Genomic DNA, 19,643 nt, shown 5'->3' on the forward strand with positions numbered 1-19,643 from the left:
CCAGTCACTCGGGCCCAGCAATTCGGGCAGGCTTTGGAGGCTCCAGTCGGCGGGGCAGTTGCACCAAACAGCCGCAGGGCCTGGGTCAGGCCTAGACTGCAGCCTCTGGGAAGACACGTCTGCCTCCGGCAGCAGCTTCCCCCTGACTGAGCTGCTGGGCCTGCCTTTTATACTTCCCTCCCTGACCCTGGCTCAGCCCCTCTGTTTCTGGGTGGCTTGGCCTGCAGGGCCTGGTTCTGTCCAGCGGGGGCGTCATGACCCTTCCTTGGGCCCAGGCTCCGAGGAAGGCCACAGCGCCTTGTTACCCAGTGTAAAAATTAGTAGAGTCAAGATGGCAAAATTGTGGTCTAAGCATCCAAGACTTGCTTGCTGCCTTACATGATTATTCTACAACTCTGGATGAATCCCTACATTCTTCCTGTCAAGCACAGTCTGTATCCGCATGAGGAATACAGCAAATTAAAAATAACAAAGATTGTGAGGGCTCACAAATTACTGTGGAAGCAGAAAAAGAGCTCACATTTTTTTCCCCAAAATTATGCCTCCCTTCCACTCTTTGACCAAAAGACACTGCCAGCTGTAGTCAGTATAGAGTCCATAAAGCACAGTTGAGCATTTCGTACTTCATCCAGTAGCAGGAGTGGGACACACGCACTAGCCAGTTCATTACATTGCTATGTGCTAAGAAGAATTGGATTTTTATGAGAATGAGGTGGTGGTGTTTGTTTTAAAATAAAAAGGTACCAGTATTTGCAATCCTAGATATGAAAGTAAAGAAAAAACAGCTCCATGTGGTGAAATCTCATGGCGTTGTACTCTGGCGGTAACACGTGCTGCTGCGAGATGTCATGGTGTTGCACGCTGCCGCCGGAGAATACAACACTGCGAGATCTCGTGGCAGCGCACACTGCCACGAGATCTGTGTACTCTGGTGGTAGCGTGTGGAGCGCTGTGTGCAGGAGACACAGCACTCCAAAAGGCGGGAGAGGAACAGTGCGATCTTGGGGCATCGCGCAGTACTATAATTCTTAATCATTGATCGATTCTTTTAATCGTAAAATAGTAGTAGTTGTAGAAGTGAATTTACTGCAGTTTTTATATTGCTGATATCTAGCAAATAAAATATAATACTACATAAAAATGGTTGTGCCTAGTATTTCGATTTATGGTATGTATGGCCCACTTGAAGTACATTTAATTCAAATCTGGCCCGCCATAGCAAATGCGTTTGACACCCCTGTACTAATGTATCTTAAAGTCAGATTCTGTTATTATTTAACATACTTTACTCCACAATTAGCCCTATTGACTTGTGGGTTAAGGTTCTACTCAACTTGAATAAAGGAATCAGAATCTGTCCCTGAGCATATTGTGCAAGAAAATGAGACTTACCAGCCTCAGGCAAGAAATGAGACTGGCACTACTGGTCTCAGGCAGACAGAGTGGCAGGTACTATACAAGTTTCCACACCCTCCCCTTAACTAGTGATGGCAAATTATATGTTGTGCACAAATTGGAACGAGAGTGATTTCCCCATCCCAAACTCATTTTCACTTGTGCCTTGGGTGAGTATTTTCAGGTAAAATAATGCTGGCAGGGAAAAGTCATCTTACAAATCTCTGATGAGGAAATATATTTTCCAGGTTGCGTAGTGTAACATAAAGCCCTAGATAAATTTACCCATAGAGAAGGACAGGGCTAGTGGAAAGAAGGAGCTCTATTTTCCAGTGTCCTTGCTAATCATAGTGTTTAGATTCCAGTTTGTTTCTGTTTTTATTCAAAATTGTATTTAAATGAAAATCCATTAGATGGATCAATTTGCATAGCAGAAATAATAACATGTTTTCTTCAGAGTCCATGACCTTGCAAGTCATGCCACAAGAAGGGTTTTACCTTTTTAAATAAACCAAGTATTGCTGTGCAAAGAGCTAGGTATGAAGGGCTAAAATTCATAACACATAATTGCAGTAGAAGAGTTAAAGGTAATTTATCTCTCCATCTTCTTGACAAATAAATACCTGCTTGTATGTAAGTATACGTGGTGCAAGGTCAGTGTTCAATATACAGAGGAAAAAACCATTATTCCAGAGATTGATAGGCATCCCTCACAGTGACTGAACTACATTGGCTACAAACTGAACCTCTGCAACAAGAAACTGGAGGGCAAGGTGTCATGGGCAGTGATCAAAAAAGCAAGGACAAAATTAGTTGTGGGGTTTTTTTGTTTGTTTGTTTTTAATTGTAAACACAAGACAGTGTTAATTGTCAACTGAAATTTTTCTTCTAAGTATTTGGACAATTTAACTTCAAAAATAATTTTTTTGGACAAAAAATATTGGCTGCTTTGAGCTTGAAATGGAGAAAAAATAGAATATGAAAATAAGAGTTTGGAAGCAGGTCTTCATAGCATTGAATACACAGCATTCTGATCCTCTTTTTTTTTTAAATCTCTAAATATTAGGCTTCACTAAGGACAGTTGGTTCATCATCACTTTGACATTTAAATTAGCTCAAAGCTTCAGGATTCAGAAGCTACATCTCAGACTGTTTACTGGCCAGGAGGTCAGCTGAGAGAACCACCATTCTTTTTTAAAATGGGTACCATGGGCAATGTTGTGTCTCTGGGCATCATTTCACAGCTCTTAGGTGGACTCTGGTTCAGTTTCACTATGATTGATAGGTCTTTCTGCATCTTGTCCAATTAAATTATGGTTCATCTAAATTAAGGCCTCCAGAAACAGGAAATTTTAGAGAGAATATTTCCCAGCAACACGACTCAGCTGAGTTTGCATTTGTAGTGTTTCAAATGGTCTGTGATTAGACAAATGAAATACTGTTGGGAAGGAAATAAAGTTCTAGCTTACTACCTGTGGCTGCAAAACAGAATTTTCACCGATTATGATTGAGCAGTAGCTATGTAACTGTCAGACATAAGCAAGACCATCAACACTTTCCAGTATAGGGCTTTCATGATTGTATCAGTGCTCAAAGACTGGAACAAAAGATGGAGAAACGTCTTCAGTGCTGCAATTCCACTCTGAACAGGGAACTGCAGAGTATTACTGATCTGAACTAGATTCTGAATAACTGATTTGGGGCTGGCCTGCGCCCAATATGAGCACCAATTTTAACCAATTTGGCTTAGAAACTAATTTAGTGTTACAACCAAATTGTGCAAAATTGATTGAATGTTCTGTTAAACAGATTGAAGAGGACCACATCAGGGAGCTGCTGGGGTTTAGCTAAATCTGTTTCTAAACCAGTCTCACTAAATCAGTACTCTGTGTATAGATCAGTTCGTAAAGGTGAAAGGTTCTGTTTTTCATTGCTAGTTTCCTGAACCATCTAGAACTGGTTAGAGTGAACATTTGTGAATAATTATTTCATTAACTGTGTGGAGCACTGAAGATGAGCCATAATTTTCTTTTTAAATTAAATGAACAGTTGGAAAAAAATCCGAGAAGGAGTGTTATAACAGCACTGTCTTCTTGAACCTTCAGAATGGTGAAAAGACACTGGATGGTAATGAAATTGTATTTTGTGCATTTTCCATAAAATGAAGTAGTCATTCCACTGTGTGAAGTGCTATAATTATAAAGCAATTTGCCATCTCTAATGGGAGGACTTTTATTTCATAAAATATTAACAAAATAGAATATCAGTGCAATAGGTTAGGAATAGTCTTATTTTCTCCATAAAAAGCCAATTTGTAACCACTACAGAATGTCTTTCTCAAGATGACTATGTCTGGGTACAAGATCCTTTTATATCAGTGTCGAAATATAAGCATTAAATTAATCACATCTGATCTCTCATTTACCTTTCAACTTAGTGGGTGAATACTTTCTGCTATGAGCAGATTTAGTTTACATTCTGGTGTTGTTTCTGAACAGCATTGGTCAAGTGAGGAGGCATTTGATCAGTGCCTAAATGCCTAATATCACTGAAAGGAAACTAAATCTAAAGGCAGGGTTTTCTGCTCCACAACGCAGACCTGTCTCCCTGATTTGCTAAGGGAGCAGTTGCACGAGATCAGAGAATAAAGAGAACTTTTATATAAAATGGAAAAAGAAATCAACATTTTTTTTCCAAAGAGGAACAAAGAAAGAGGAAAATGAGGGAGTGTCTGTAATGCTGCAATACAGTTCTGACCTGAGCAGCTGCAGGGCAAATACGGTATATGAGGAAGAAAGGATCAAGCACTAGAGAGCTTTATTGGACTCTCAGATTAACTAATCTTGCTTTTTTCTCTTTTTGAATATTTTCCTTAACTTGCTACTAGATTTAATCTTTTCAGTCTTCCTTAGTCCAATTTCCAGTAGTGCAGAACCCCCTCAGCTCCTATGGAACTCAATATTTTTTATTGTATTTATTATGATAGTGCCCAGGACCAACCAAGAATGGGTCCCCATTGTGCTAGGCACTGTTCAAACATACTACTACCTACTGAACCATCAGAGAGCTTGCTGTGCACCCTGCAGAAAGTCCAACATTCTCCACTCCCTCCTTTGCCCGGTTGAAGACCTTTGTATTAGGTGGTTGCGGGGGGAAGGACGGCACACTGAAATTTTACCGAGGGTGGCAGATTGTCTTGAGCAGCCTCTGAATGTGATGGGGGCAAATATCATGTCCTGCGCCTTTTTATTTATTTTGCCTTTTGCTTTGTTGTTTATATCCTTTCATTGGGGTTGTGTTGGGAGGGGATTAGTTAGATGGAAAGACTAAGCAAGGGAGGTTTTTTGGACACTGTAGGTATGTCTACATTGCAGTCATGGGGTATGATGGCAGCTTGTGTGGATGTACCTAGTTTTAATCTAGCTAGCTTGAGTTCTGAAGCAGTGAAGCTGCAGCAGCATGGGCTTCAGCGCAGACTGCCCACTAGAGTGACCAGACAGCAAGTGTGAAAAATTGTGATGGGGTGGGGGGTGATATGTACCTGTAGGAGATACCCCTCCCCCCAAATATCGGGGCTGTCCCTATAAAATCAGGACAGCTACTGCCCCTACTACTCACCCAAGTAAGTACCCAGGGTTCCAGGTTAACATGTACAACCTTCGCTGAAGCCCAGGCTGCTGCAGCTCCATTGTTCTAGTACCTGAGCTACCGAGATTAAAGCTATTTTGGCTATGTCTACGCAAGTGCAATCAAAACCGGTGATTACAGTGTAGATGTACCCCATGAGGGAGGGGTCGAAGCAAACAGTCAATCAGCATAAGAGGATAGGAGAAGAATGTGCTCAGTGTTTTTGAAAGCCATGCTAGGTTGTTTCTTTTTTGTTTGTTTTTTAAAAATCCTTGTTGCTATAAAAACACCTAACTGGTATTCTGGATTTAGACTTCCTAGTTTACCTCATAAATCATTCTTTGCACATTCCTAATTAAGGTTCATAGGAGATAGTTCTAGAAGAAATGTGGGTATGCAAGGTGGAGGGAGAGGGTGCAGGGAGCCTTTATGCAATCCCCTGCCTTTCTGGCATGGGTCCCCTGGGGGTCAGCACACTGAAAGTAACTAAGTAATGACAGGACATATCTGCTTCTGCGTTGTGCACCCAGAGGTGAGTGAACGGTGAATGCTTCTGGGGACTGCAACAAGGTGGCTTGGTTTTTAAAGCCACAGGATCAATACATCTGTATTACTTCACTGAGTCCAGTGGAGCTATGCCAATTGACACCAGCTGAGAAACAGGCTCATTGACTTCAGTGGAGTGACACCAAACTATATTAAAGGAGCTTCTGGCCCTTGATGTTCTGTTCTTGTCCATTCCAAAATCGTGTGCAATTTTGCTCAGTATTTTAGAAAAAGCCACAGGAAACCATGACACTTGCAAGTGATAACACCAGCTCCTCATAGCTTATCTCCTGACGCTGTGCATCACTGCTCTGAGTATTTTATGAGTAATGAATATATAACAGTGTCATTAGATGCCTTCTGTGTATAAAGTAAGAGAGGAAATCTATAATTTGTCATTTGTAGATAGCCCAAGGGCTGCATCCATGAGATATAAGCATTCACCACCCTATTTCCCAGATGTACATCTAAACCAGCTTCAGCTGAATCATTTTGCACACTTTCTCCAAAGTGGATTAAAATACCCTTCATCTTAACCAAGCAATTAAAAAAAACTAATCTTTTTTATTGGATTTTTATAAGTTTCAACCAAACAAAATAAAAACAGTATAGGGAAACTAAACTTTTTTTTCCCATACAGTACATGCAATAAGGCATGGCTTGTTAGTATTTTAGCCATTCTAATGTGCAGAGAACCCATCCTGGTTTCCTTTTATTCAGGCAAAACGCCCATTGACTTTGTGTTTGAGTTAAGGAGCTAGGGGTAGGGTGACCAGATGTCCTGATTTTATAGGGACAGTCCTGAAGTTCAGGGCTTCGTCTTACATAGACGCCTATTCCCCCACACCCCTGTCCTTTTTTTCACACTTGCTATCTGGTCTCCCTGTCTAGGGTTAGGACTTCAGCTTGGCCTCAGTGAACTCAAGTGCATATCAGCTGCGTATTTGGCCCCTAAAGAACTCAGTGTAATGCACAGGCTTGATTATTCGCAAACAAATCAAGTGGCAAATGTTAGGCAAGCTGCCCTACCTGCTGGTGGAAAATCTGTATCTAGCAGTGTCATTCACTCTGGAAACCCATCCTGCATCTATTATTAACAGGATGGAAGCAATCTTGCTTATGTCTGTGTGTATGTTCACAGCTGTCTGGCAAACGGAGGTGATGGAAAACACAGAAGAAACATAGCTTAAACTAGTTGCTTGTGGGTTGAAAAGCAGCGTGTTGCTATTTATCCCTGTCAGCTGCAGGCCCTATTAACTATTTTTAATGAATCACCACTGCTTTTACTTTTGCCATCAGCCATGACCTTCACCATTTAGAAACACACGGTCTCTCATAAACGATAGCCCACAACATATAAGCTTGAGAAGGATTCTATCACGGCTCAAACTACAATATCTATCACTAAAACAAACTGCTCTTTCTAGCTGAAGAGACACTCATATATATCACCGAACCAGCCGTCCATATTTTGAAATTTACTGCTCTGTATTGGTGGCTTGCTTTTTTTTTTTTTTTTTTCCTTTTTTTAAGGAGGCCATGCAACCTTGCTCACTTAATACTTTTGATAAACTTCTACTGACAAGAAGCTTGATTAATGATGGTTAAAAGAATTGAATCAAATGCAAGAAAGACAGGGCCAAAAAAGCAGACTGCTGGGCTGATGGAAACTAACGTCTCTACAGAAATATATGATGGACCCTCCTTTTTGCCATGCCAAGTAATTACTCGCACAGGCCTGTTGTAATAATTCCTATTACAGCCAAAACGGAAAAGTCAGTAACTCACAGCCCTGGGACAAGGTGAAGGCAAGGCCAGAGTAGTATGGATCAATATTTCATTTACTCACTGAGGTTAGCGTCTATCCCTGTATCAAATTCTTTTACAGAAAGCCATGAAAGAAATGAGGTTTGCTGAAAAACACCAGTACAAGGCCCTCATTTCCTTGGGGGTGCTCATAGAGTAAGCGAAGCAACAAAACCTTTCAGCAAAACAATATGCACTCAAGGTCACTCATTACACGCTACTGTTGGAAAATAAAGTGCCATTAGCCTGATATGAGTAATGTACATCAATCAACTGCAGACCAGCAAAAGTATGTTTTCAACTTGGTATTGCTGCTGAAAATGAATGAGCCAAGTTAACACTTTCTGAACAGTTTGGCAACTATGACTGGAATTTTTTTCCTAGACATTATCATTTGTTTCAAAGTTTCATTGCAACTAATCTCTTCAAAATCAAAGCTGGGTGTTTGTTAGTTGCCTTGCTTTAGTAGAACTGAATGTATTTTCGTTAAACAAAATTAATATTTTTATTGATGATGATGATGAGCACACTATGCTTTCCAGACAGGCAAAAAGGTACTGTTCCTGTGTGATGGGGCTCCATAGTCTAAGGACAGAGACATACAGATGCATAGTGGGGAAGTTATACAACATGTAAGTAAAATCGTCGAGGAGATATTTGGTCAGGCTTTAGCAAAATAAGATTAAGGTGCCCAAGAGCTGCTGTAGGCAACTGAGTAGAAGTCGGTTTTCAAAAAGGACTTAAATGTGGAAAGGGTAGGTTCATTGTATGGAGTTCAGGATTGCCGTACTATACTTAGGGATACCACCACCCTGAGCTCAAGGGTGATATCTATCTATATATATATAGATCTATATAAAAATAAAATAAATAAAAAATCAATAAATCTGTAAGATCCTGAAATTGAGATATCATTCTAGAATGCATTTTTCCCTTTGTCTTTTGCAAACTGCCTTTTAATTTGTTAAAGTTTGTTCCCTGAGGCTCTGGGGTTTTTGGATAAAGTAACTGGGACCGATGATAACAGTGGGTGTTCTATAGCATTGCAAAATAGTCATGGTGATTGAGACCTTTTGAAATGTGCTCATTTTCCACTTGGTGTGGCATCTGTGGAAAACCAGTTTTTCTTTTGAAACTTTCTGCATTGGTGAAATTTCAGTAGAGATGGCAGTGACGTCTCTTGTGCTCTCTGCATCCATGAAGGTTTTGATACAGTACCTGACTGCTTTTTAAAAATAGGTTTCACTTGGGTTGGTTGGGATTGGTCACATGATTGAATTTATATGATACTGTTTGAGGTTTCCTGACTGGCCAAGCTTCCCCATATGGTCAGGAAGCCTGGAAGAAGCATTTTTTATTCTGTTCTTCTCCAAAGGGGGCTATAGATAGGTTGCTGTCATGGACTAAACTCCCCCTATTTATATTTGTTTTGAGAAAAAAAATAATTTTTCAAATCCTCTTTTTACTCTGAGAACTTCAAAATAGCTTCCTTTTTCCCCCCAGAGAGTATTGATTTGTTTTCTACAGTCAAAATTTCTCAGTCCTTATCAGTACCCATGCAAAAATCACTTTGCAGTCAGTGGGAGACTTGTCCACCTAAGGATTACAGTGTTTGCACTATGAAAATAAGGAACTGATAGGAGTATCTACAGTTAGGCATAGGGCAAGTAAGCACTGTGAAAAGATCACAAATACTTTTTGCATATTATTCACCATTCTTTTCTCCTCTGCAACCTCCCTTTCCCTTTCTCTGGGATTTTGAAGCTGTGTACAGCACATGCAACTTTCCCCTGAACAAGGTTAAAATTTTATCAGGTGTATATATAACAGTTAAGGCATCAGGAGCCTTACATTGGTTTTCCTCATTTTTAGTTACAAAAGTACACTACGTACTTTTAGCTCCATCTCTTGAAATCCAAATGTGGAGACAGCACTTGAGGCACTAGAAGTGGCAACAGCTGGATCATCAGCATTGCTAGACACTACCTTTAGGAAACCAGCTTCTTCATTTCCCTGTGATGGGGAGTATAAATCCCTCAATGGTCAGGGAGCAATTAAGGAACAGTTGAACAATGGGGGGCCCCTACGTCCTTGCCGAGCATGCTTGGGTTGGAGGTGGGATTTAAAAGCCAGCCAGGCAGCTCAGTCTGGGGCTGGCAAGCCAGAGGAAGGAGCTCCCAGGGAGGACCAGAGCTGAGCCAGCGAGCAGGGGATCCAGAGCACCCAATGGTGGAGAAGCGGGTCAGACACCTGAGAGGCAGCATCCCCAAGAGATGGGCAAAGGTCAGATGAGATATGGACCAGAATAGGAGTAGGTTCAGGGAAGCTGATTGGAGGCTGATATCTTACAGAGACAGGTGAGCAGCTGAACCAGCTATGCAGGGTCCTGGGTTACAACCCAGGTTCCTCTACCCCGTCCTCATGGTGACCACTTGGTGGGATGGCTGCCATATGGAACTGTGGTGGTTGCAACTAGAGAGGCAAATGGGGGAACAGGGAGTGGAACAGTGACCCTGGAAAAGTACATCCATATATTCCCAGCAAGAAGTAGGGAGTGGGCTCTGTGACACTGGCCCAAAACATTAGCAGAGATGGCCAAAGACTTCTTAGGTACTGAAGGCGCCCTGGGAGTGCCCCTCTACCCCCCCACCAGAGGTCCGAAGATCAAAAGCATCGAGTTCGAATGGACCTGAGGCTACCGGGATGACGTGCACCTGGAGGATTGGTCTTAGACCCAGTCTCATGCCCCACCAGCCGCTTGGATCTGGTTGTTGGTATGGGGGCCTGGACATGCGATAACCCTAGGCCCGTGTCTAGTGCAAGAGAAGAGATCCCCCCACACGTGATCCCAGAGGGCACGAAGGGAGAGGGGGAGCCCCTCGGCTGGCCCATTTCTCCCGTGGACAGTCAGTCCATTTCTGACGAGACTGCTCCTTTGTGGATTGTTCATGTGGACAGGCATGGACAGAAGACACTTGGGCCAGGAAAAAGGGGGCTGCCAAATTGACCATCCTGCTGCAGGTAAATGGAGTGTCTGTGACAGCATTAGTTAACTCTGGCTGAGTTAACCATGGTCTTGAGGCAGCTGGTGAGCGATGGAGATGACATGGATACAGTTTACCTGCAGAACATCCATGGGGATGTGTTCCTATTTCCTGTGAGGGCCATGAAATTTGAGATAAGGGGATACACCAAAATGATACTCACTGACCCTCGCATACCCAGTGATTCTGGGACAGGATCTGGAGGACTTCTGGGAAAATTGTAAAGGTTTAGGGTGATGGCCCCTTCCGGGAAGAAGGGGACCCCTAGGGAGAGGACCCAAAACCTCCAGAGGTGCAGAACCTGGAGAGAATATGGGGCAACAACGACCCTGGAGATGGCCTCTTTGCCCAAGAGCTGCCAGAGAGGAGGCAGGCAGCTCCTGAACCTTAAGACGGGGATGAGCCAATTATGGAGGTGGACTTCATCAGCACCAAAAAGGATGCCCCGACACTGAGCTGGGCCTATGAACAGTTCGCTAGCATAAATAGGGAGGTAGTTGATCCCCATCTTGGGAAGTTATGGCCCTGTTTTGAATTGCGGGATGAGATGTATCACGTGGCCCGAGATGTACTATTGATCCTCAAGAGGTTCTGATGGCAGGTGTTGCGGCTGGCCCAGGCGATACCCTGTGGGGGACACCTTGGGTGTGAGAAGACTCTGACTGAGGGATGCTTAGATTCTATGAGCTGGGGGCTACTGTGCCTACTGCCCTGAGTGTTAGCTGCTAGGGACCTGAAAAGCTCCCAAGGCCTCTCTGTCCCCCTTCCATTGGGATGCCATTCGAGAGGATCAGCATGGGCCTGGTGGGGCCCCTGGAGAAGAAAACAATGGCTACCAATATATCCTGGTGATATTGGATTACACCACCTGGTACCCAGAAGCCATACCCCTCTTGTCAGCCATCACCGCTCACATAGCAACAGTGTTTGTGAGACTAGGGGTGCCTAAACATATCCTGACAGACCAAGGAATCAATATGACATCCATGCTGATGAAATAACTCTGCCCTATTAAAAATCAAAGCACTAAAGATGTCTGTCTTCCAGCCCCAAGCTGATGGGTTGGTAGAGCACCTTAATAAGACACTGAAAAAGATGCTACGAAAATTCATAGCTGGGGACCCATGACATTGGAACCGGTTGCTCCTGCCTCTTCTATTCATCATCCATGATGTGCCACAAGCTCCAACAGGGTTCTCCCCATTTGAGCTCTTGTATGGGAGACAGCCTCCGGCGTGCTGGATCTTCTCCGCAAGACCTGCACTGAAGCCCAACGTGGCCAAATACATGATCTGTCTGTGGGAAGACTTGGAGAAGCCGGGGGCTTTTGCCCAGGAGAATTTGCAGGATCTGGCTCAGCAGGAGCAAGAACAGGCTTGTAACAAAGGAGCCCAGGTGTGGGAGTTTGTGTGTGGGGACAAGGTGCTTACTACTACTCCCAATGACCAAACCAAAGCTGATGGCACGACGGCAGGGTCCGGCTGAAATAATGAGAAAGATAGGAGCCATTGATTATGAGATAAGCCAGTCCGGGAAGCGGAAGGAAACTCAAGTATATCACATCAACTTGCTCAAAGCCTGGCATGAACAAAAAGGCTTCCTGATAACCCCAGATCCACCAGAACAGGAGTTGGGCTCCCAAAGGATCTGCAACCCCACCACTGGGCCAGTACCAGTGGGTAAGGGATTCCTGCCCAAACAAGAATGCCAGCTATGCTGGCTGGCCGAATCCTTCCCCATGGTCTTTTTGGGGCAGTCAGGGCACACCTATGTAGCATGGCATCAGATAAACACTGAGTTGGGGGAGGAAAGTCCAGGAGAACCCCCGCTCACTTACTGCAGAAGATGTGGGAAATGGCCAGGTAGGAGCTACAGGCAGTGTTGGAGATTTGGGGTAGTCAGAGAGTCCAGCAGCGAATGGCAGAACCCCATTGTGTTAGAGCCAAAGCCCAACAAATCAATACGTTTTTGGATAGATTTTCAGAGGGTAACTGGCATCTCAAAATATGATGCCTATCTGATGCCTCAAGTCAACAAGCTGTTGGATTGACTAGGGGCTGCCAGATATCTCTCAACTCTAAACCTCACCAAGGGCTACTGGCAGATCATAAATTTCAAATGGTGTCCTTTGGCCTGCATGCGGCTACCTTTCAGTGCCTGATGGACCAGATACTACATCCTCTCAGAGCGTATGCAGCAGCATATATCGACAACATTGTCATTTATAGCCAGAGCTGGGAAGACCACTTAAGACATGTTGCTACCATATTGCAGGCTCTTCAAGAGGCGGGACTGACGGCCAATCCAACCAAGTGCTGGATGGGCTGGCAGGAGGTAACATTACCTGGGTTACTGAGTGGGAAGAGGGAGACTGAGGCAACTCATGGACAAAATACAGGCCCTGGTGCAATGTGCTGCCCCAATAACCAAGTGACAGGTGCCGCTACTTCGTTAGCCTTGTGGGCTACTACTGATGTTTCATCCCAGACTTTGCTACTATTGCAGTGCCCCAGACCGATCTGGTGAAGAATACTAACCCCCAAGAAGGTTCCATGGTCAACGGCCTGTGACAAACCCTTCCAACAGCTAAAAGAGTGGCTGAGTTGAGAGCAAGCCTATATTTGCGCCGCCGCCCCTCCCCCCCCCGCCTCATCCCCTCTGCGCAAGGCAGAAGGGGTCCTGGCGCTGCCCCCCAGCTACCCCGGGGAGGGGGGGTCTGTACCTGCGGGGGAAGGCGTAAAGCCTGGAGAGGTGCGCAAAATGCTGGCTTGGCTCTGCCGCCCTCCCCTCCCAGCATTTACCTGCTGCGCGGCACCTGCCTCTCTTGCTCCAGCCCGGCGACGGCTTGGATGGGGCGGCCTCACCCCCCGGCCTGTGGCGGGTGGCACCGGGCTGGCTCTGTCCTTCACGATGCTCAGGGGGTGCTGGAGGCATACCCTGTACGTCGTTATGGGCTGGCCTGGAGCCCCCCTGCAGGCTGGCGCCCGGGAGCCTGAGCTTGTGTGATAGTACACAGTATATCCATCCTAAGGCATTTCACTTCTAGAGGGATAGCTCTGTGTGTGCGCGTGTGTGCATATGAAGTAAAGCAGTGGTGTTGAATCTAAAACTCTGACTAAATGGTCAAATATTGTAGTCAATTTACTAAACAGTCTAGTATTAACAGAGGCAGTTTGCTGTCATAACAGTTTTAAGCATTATCAGAGGAGATTGTGAAAGGCACACAGCAGAGTTATATACCCCCTTCCCAGTGACTTTCCGGAGGATGTAGGAACCTAACTCCCATTTGTAAACCTCCCCTGACATGGTATGGAGGCATTTCTTAGCCGTCTCATTCACTGCAAATAGCAGCCCTTCATCTATCTATGGCACTTATATGGTTCCAATTAGCATAGTAGCTGAGTACCTCAATATCTTCAGTGGATTTATTCTCTTAGCACTCTTTTGGGGTAGGAAAGAACTATTATCCCCATGTTAGAGATGGGGAACTGAGGCACAGAGAGACTAAGTGACTTGTCTAAGGTTGTAAGGGAATTTAACGTAGGGTCTCCTGAGTATGAAGCCAGCATCCTAACTACAAAACAATTCGTCCACCTCTGTTCTTGAAACAATGAATGACTGTTTTGTATTATTGAGCACTGAGGATACATACTCTTGTCTAGCTCTCAACAATGAAGATGGAAAACTATAACTGAGATAGGTATGGGGATATATCCATCACCCAGAAGTATACAGGTGAGGCAGCCTATGCTTATGCTTATAATAAAGAATAAAGGTTTGGTCTTGAAGTCAAGATCCTTGAATCCATAGTGCACTTAGTTAGATCAAGATATAGAATTAGGTTAGAATCGATATTGCAAATTGCAGCTAAAATGACAAAGAGTATGTTTTCATCTGTGTTATGTTTTAGGTATAGTAGTTGTAATGCATAAGCAAATCAATTTCATTAAGTAGTAATTTCTTTAAGGGATCATAACGGAGACTGAAATTTGGCTACTGGATGGAATTTGTGTCTGAAGCAAATGCTAGGGCTATACCTACTTCTTGGATGCCATTCCTGTGTTTCAGAATGATAACGCCAGCATATTACAGTGCACTTTGTTGAAACAAAGATCAAAGGAAATGAAGAAAAAATGCATATCAGTGCTGAATACGTTGGCTCTATGAACTGATGCAAACAGCACTGTCAAAGAAACATCATAAAATGGAAGCTTCTCATAATTTTATCTGTTACAGGAATCATTTTGCAGTTTATCACACACAAATATATTATCTAGAACCTGATTCCTCAGGCTAGCTTAACCCAATCAAATCAGGTGTGAGGTGAAACGCCAGTCTTTTAAAAGTTTAGTTTGTTTCTGTTGAATGACATACCTGAGCAGAGTAAGCTTTTAATTACTTAAAAGCATCTGAATATAAAAGATAAAAGAGAAGGTGTCACTTGATAAAACATTCTTTGCACGTTAAGCAGGTGAAGCACAGGAAATCTTCTACTCCCAAGAATGGATTAGGAACCACCAAAATAAGTGGTGTTCTCAAAACCTAGGACACAAAAAGGCGATGCTTTTTATTGGACCATGCATAGTAAGTTTTAATTAAAAAACATGTAAGTCAGAAAGATCCCTGTAATACAGTATGTCACCCAGTTTAAACAGTGTGGTTCTCTATCGTCCTCAAGTGGCTGGACCACCTACAGGTCTATGAGTCATCTACAGGTTGTGAGCTAACAGAGCTGTCTCGTTTAGCTCAGGCAGTTGAGGCTTGTGGATTTAGATCCAGACAGCTAAGTTCAGCTCCCCATTGTGGAGTCAACCAGGGACATTGCTTTATATATGCAATATAACCATGCTATCAGAAGCTTAATGAGCCCTATGCTTCCCTCATTCACAACACAAAAGAGTAGGAAATCCCTCCAGAGCTACAGCACTGCAGCTGGTGATTCTGTGGCCTGTTCCTCTCTTCTGTAGGAGCGTGAAGGTACTCCTCTTTGGACAAAGATCTGCTGTGTGTTTGTGAGGAGGGAGTCAGTGGAGAGAGGAATCAGAAGTGGGGAACAGCTGCTTTGCATGGTCTGCTCCCTTGGCAACCTGGCAGCTGTCCAAGTGGAAATCTGAATAGGAGAGTTAATACTGGCTTGGAGCAGCATTAACTCCTCTCACAGTTTCAACCCTTCTGCCTCTCCTCTCCCTCCACAATGGAGTATGGTGGTGCTCAGTTGCAATAGAGGGTGGTGATGGCCATACAGCTTTTGAGGATCCATGCTGTCACTGGGGAGAGTGACGTGGAGCGGAGCAGAGGGGGTGGGGATGGGGATAACTCTAATCACCGATGTCTCGTGTAACAAAGGTGTTATACAAAGGGGTGCTTGTCAAGCTGGACTGCAGTGACTCAAGAGCATGAATGTCAAGCCAGACTGTTAGGAAGCAGGGCACAAACCCCTAGTTGGCTGTTAGTTCTGTACTTAGATTTTATCAACCAATCATCAAGTGTAAATTCCTCAGGCTTTGTAACAGCCTTAACATGGAGTCACAGTCCCCTGGGGCACTCTGATCTGTTTCACCACTCTGATGAGCCTGCCTTTGTGATAGATGGTCCCTTACACCAAGAATCAGTAATATTCTGGTTACACCCAATGCTAAAAGACCAATCACGTACCCCAGGTCCAATGCACCTTAGATCTCACACCAGAGACAATGCTTGTAACCAATTATATAATAAACTATCTAAAGATTTATTAAACAGGAAAAAGAAACAAGGAAATTATTTATAAGGTTTAAGTAGTTAACCATATATATACAAATGAGTTCCAATCTGAAGTTTCAAAGTATAACAGAAGCTCCTATAATAATCAAGTCGTATATGTCCTTTAGTGCTAATCCAGGCTCAACAGCTGTGGATCTCTTACTTATACTTAGAAAACGTTGTCCCTCGTCTTCTCCCTCTCCCTCCCCCCGAGTCCAAGGAGCATAAAGACATAGATCCTTCTTATTAGTGGTTTTTATTCTCCTCCTCCTATGTGCCCTGAGCTGCAAAATCAATTGATGGGAGGAATCCATGTGCACGACTCATCTTCATGAGTGGAGATAGAGGGAGAGAGCAGAATAATGAAGTCATTTGTCCTCTTTAATGTTCCACAACTATTTGGTGTTGATGGGCCTTCCTTGTTGGCTGGGACATAACACCTTCTGCTAAAGACCAGCACTTTACTCTAGTCAGTGTCTCTCTCCTCCTGTCTGGTGATTTACACTGTCACAGTGGCTTACAATATAAATGTTTAAATATTACCTTACAGTATGGGATACAGGTACTGTAAGTGAGATTAAAGCATGCAGCAACTCACAAGCATTTAATAAAGTCTAAACCCTCAACACATTCTTATAATCCTAATATCTTTTATAACAATACTAACATACACATGGGCCAGACTGATTCCAGCTATGTATTTGTCAGTGTTCAGTTGAGACATGGGGATTTTGGCGCAAGCTGGCAGCTGGTCTGCCAGCATCACAATGCTAGCAAGAGGCTGATCTTTATTCCGTAGCCCCAATCACTTGACATCAGCCAGAGTTATGAAAGGTTAAAAAAAACCTCATCACATGATTGGGTCAGCGTCCAGTGACTCCTTTTACAGCCAGGGTTGGGTCCTGAGTTTTCCACGTGGCCTGAGGATCTTGAAGTTGCTTCCTGCCTACTTTATGGGCTTGTCATCACTGCAACAGTTAGCTTGATTTAGTACATGAGTTCCTCCACTTGAGCTAGTCTAGTTTGATTACAACCACACAATGGCTATGTCTACACTGCAAGAAAAGGTGTAATTATAGCACAAGTAGGCATACCCATGCTAGCTTTAATCTAGCTAGCACAGGCAACAGTAGTACTGTAGAAAGGGTGGCATAAACTTCAGCACAGGCTAGCAACCTGATTAGCCAGCCTCCCTAGTAGACTTGAACATATTCAGGTTGCTAGCCCCTGCTAAAGTCTATACCACCACAGTTACAGTACTACTGTTACTGTACTAGTTAGATTAAAGCTAGCATGGGCATGCCTATCTGTGCTACAATCACACCCTACACTTGCAGTGTAGACATACCCTGTAAAACAACACTGGGGCCACACACAGTGATTTGGTTAGCAGCATTGAGTGACTGGATTAGCAGTTGAGTTGTAACAAACTGCTGAATCACCACTGCATTACTAACTTGAGAATCAACAGCACTTGAGCATCAACCATCTCCCCACACAACTCCCCAACCGAGCCAGCTAGCTCCAGTTTAAAGCACCAGTTAGCTCAGACCTAGGGATTTGTGCGTGTGGATGGGAATTAGGTTAGGGACAGGCCATTTTCTGGGGTGTAATCCAGACCAATGCTGGGTTGTGTGAACATCTGTCCTGAAATCTCTGGGTGCCTTAAAGGCTCTGCTGCTGTGGCTCAGAGCATGGGCACTGACAGTCAGAAGACAAGCATGCGCTGTGTCTGTGTGATCAGCAACTCTGATTCTAGCAGCCTGCTTGTTACACCTCAGCCACACCCTGGCATACAAGAGCTCTGGTTATACCTGGCAAGAGGACCCCAACCCCCGCCGCCATCCAATCCCAGATTTTCCTAAACTGTGTGGTCTGCAATGCCCAGCTCCCTTCTGGACCATTCAGTGGAATAATAAGATTTGTTTGCTCCTCTAAAGAGAGAAACTGCACAGTTGGTCACTTTAACTGGAGTTAATTATCACTTCAATTCAAGCACAGCACTTGGTTCGATTAGAATAAAAGTAAAAAGTTTATTAACAAAAGGATATGGGATTTTAGGTGAGTTCAAGTATAAAGGATAGACTTAGAAGCGGTTACAAGCAACTAAAAGTGAAAAATGCTTTCTAGTGGCTAAGATTTAATACAACAAGCTACAGCCCTTGTTCAAGGTAGTTTCCTTACCAATCTACCTTCCAGCAACATGACTGATCCCCTCCATTCAGGAACTCCCACAAACTTTAAAGTGTTCAGTTCTGTTGTTTTCTTAAGTAAAAGATAACTTGGGGTTCTTTGCTCCTCTCTTTTATAGTCCAGTGAACCTTTGAAAAGGATTCTTCTGAAGGTTACCCCCCCTCCCCCCACCCCTCCAAAGTAAAGTTGATTCAAGTTGTGGAATGTGACATGAAATCTGCTGGTGAAGGAAATTCCATGCTGGTTTCTTTCCCGCTGGTGTTTGCTAAAATGATCTGTTTCCTGCAATCTTCTTCCCTTGCCCTAATGCTCAGTGGTTATCTCTCCCTTTGTTGGCTTGATGGGTCTGTTTACCTTCTATGTAAATTGCATTTCCATTGTCTTTTAATGTACTTTGGAAGGACCTTCAACTTCAAGGTGGGAGAAGCATATTCCTTTGTCTAGGGTGGGGTAACTTCAGCCTTACCTAGCAGAAGCTCTTTAAGAACATAATTCCAATATGTGTGTAATTTTGAATTTCACCTCCATACATAAACCGCGCAATAACAATAATCAATATGTTATTAGCCTTTCTAGTGATGTTATATGACACCTTTTAGATACAGTTTATAACTTCAGTGAGTTGAGATACACTCAACTGGTGAGGCCAGCTGAAACTCACTACCAGATACCAGTGAGCCTCTTGCACTGGGATGCTTTTAGGGTCACAGGGCAAAACTCAAATTATTACTTGAGCTGTCGCTGCAGTGAAAATAAGCTCTGTGTGACTCAAACCCCTTCCTGCTGAGGAGAGCATTCTTTAGAAGCTCCACTATACAAGCAGCGTTTGCTGAGCTTCTTTTCAGGATCGGTTGGGCTGCTGTCAGGCCCTGTTAAAGTTCCTGTTCTGCATTTAAACCCTCTGGCATATAAACAATTTTCTGCCTCTTAGATATTTATGAACATATTTTATATTTTAAGAACTAAATCTCATAGTAATTGGCAAAAGCTTTTTAAAACGCTGCCTTTTAATCACGCCATATTATTCCAGGTAACTTCTGTAATGGTTTTGTATTTTCACTCAAAGCCTAAGGTACAGATATTCCTGATTAACATATTCTAGGGTACTGCAATAGGGAAAGAAAAATCAATTGTCCATATATTTGACAGTTGCTAGAGTTTATAAAAGTTAAGAAAGATGCAAATTAGTATCCTGTGACTAAACCCATCATGTTTATTTTTCAGACATATAAAGAAAGCAGCATTACATTAAATTGGAGTAATCCATGCTCCGTTAATAGGTACAGCTAC

The sequence above is a fragment of the Emydura macquarii genome, unplaced genomic scaffold (assembly GCF_026122565.2).
Source record: "Emydura macquarii macquarii isolate MOO-44397 ecotype Brisbane River unplaced genomic scaffold, CSIRO-AGI_Emac_v2 contig_3240, whole genome shotgun sequence".
Taxonomy (NCBI): Eukaryota; Metazoa; Chordata; order Testudines; family Chelidae; genus Emydura; species Emydura macquarii.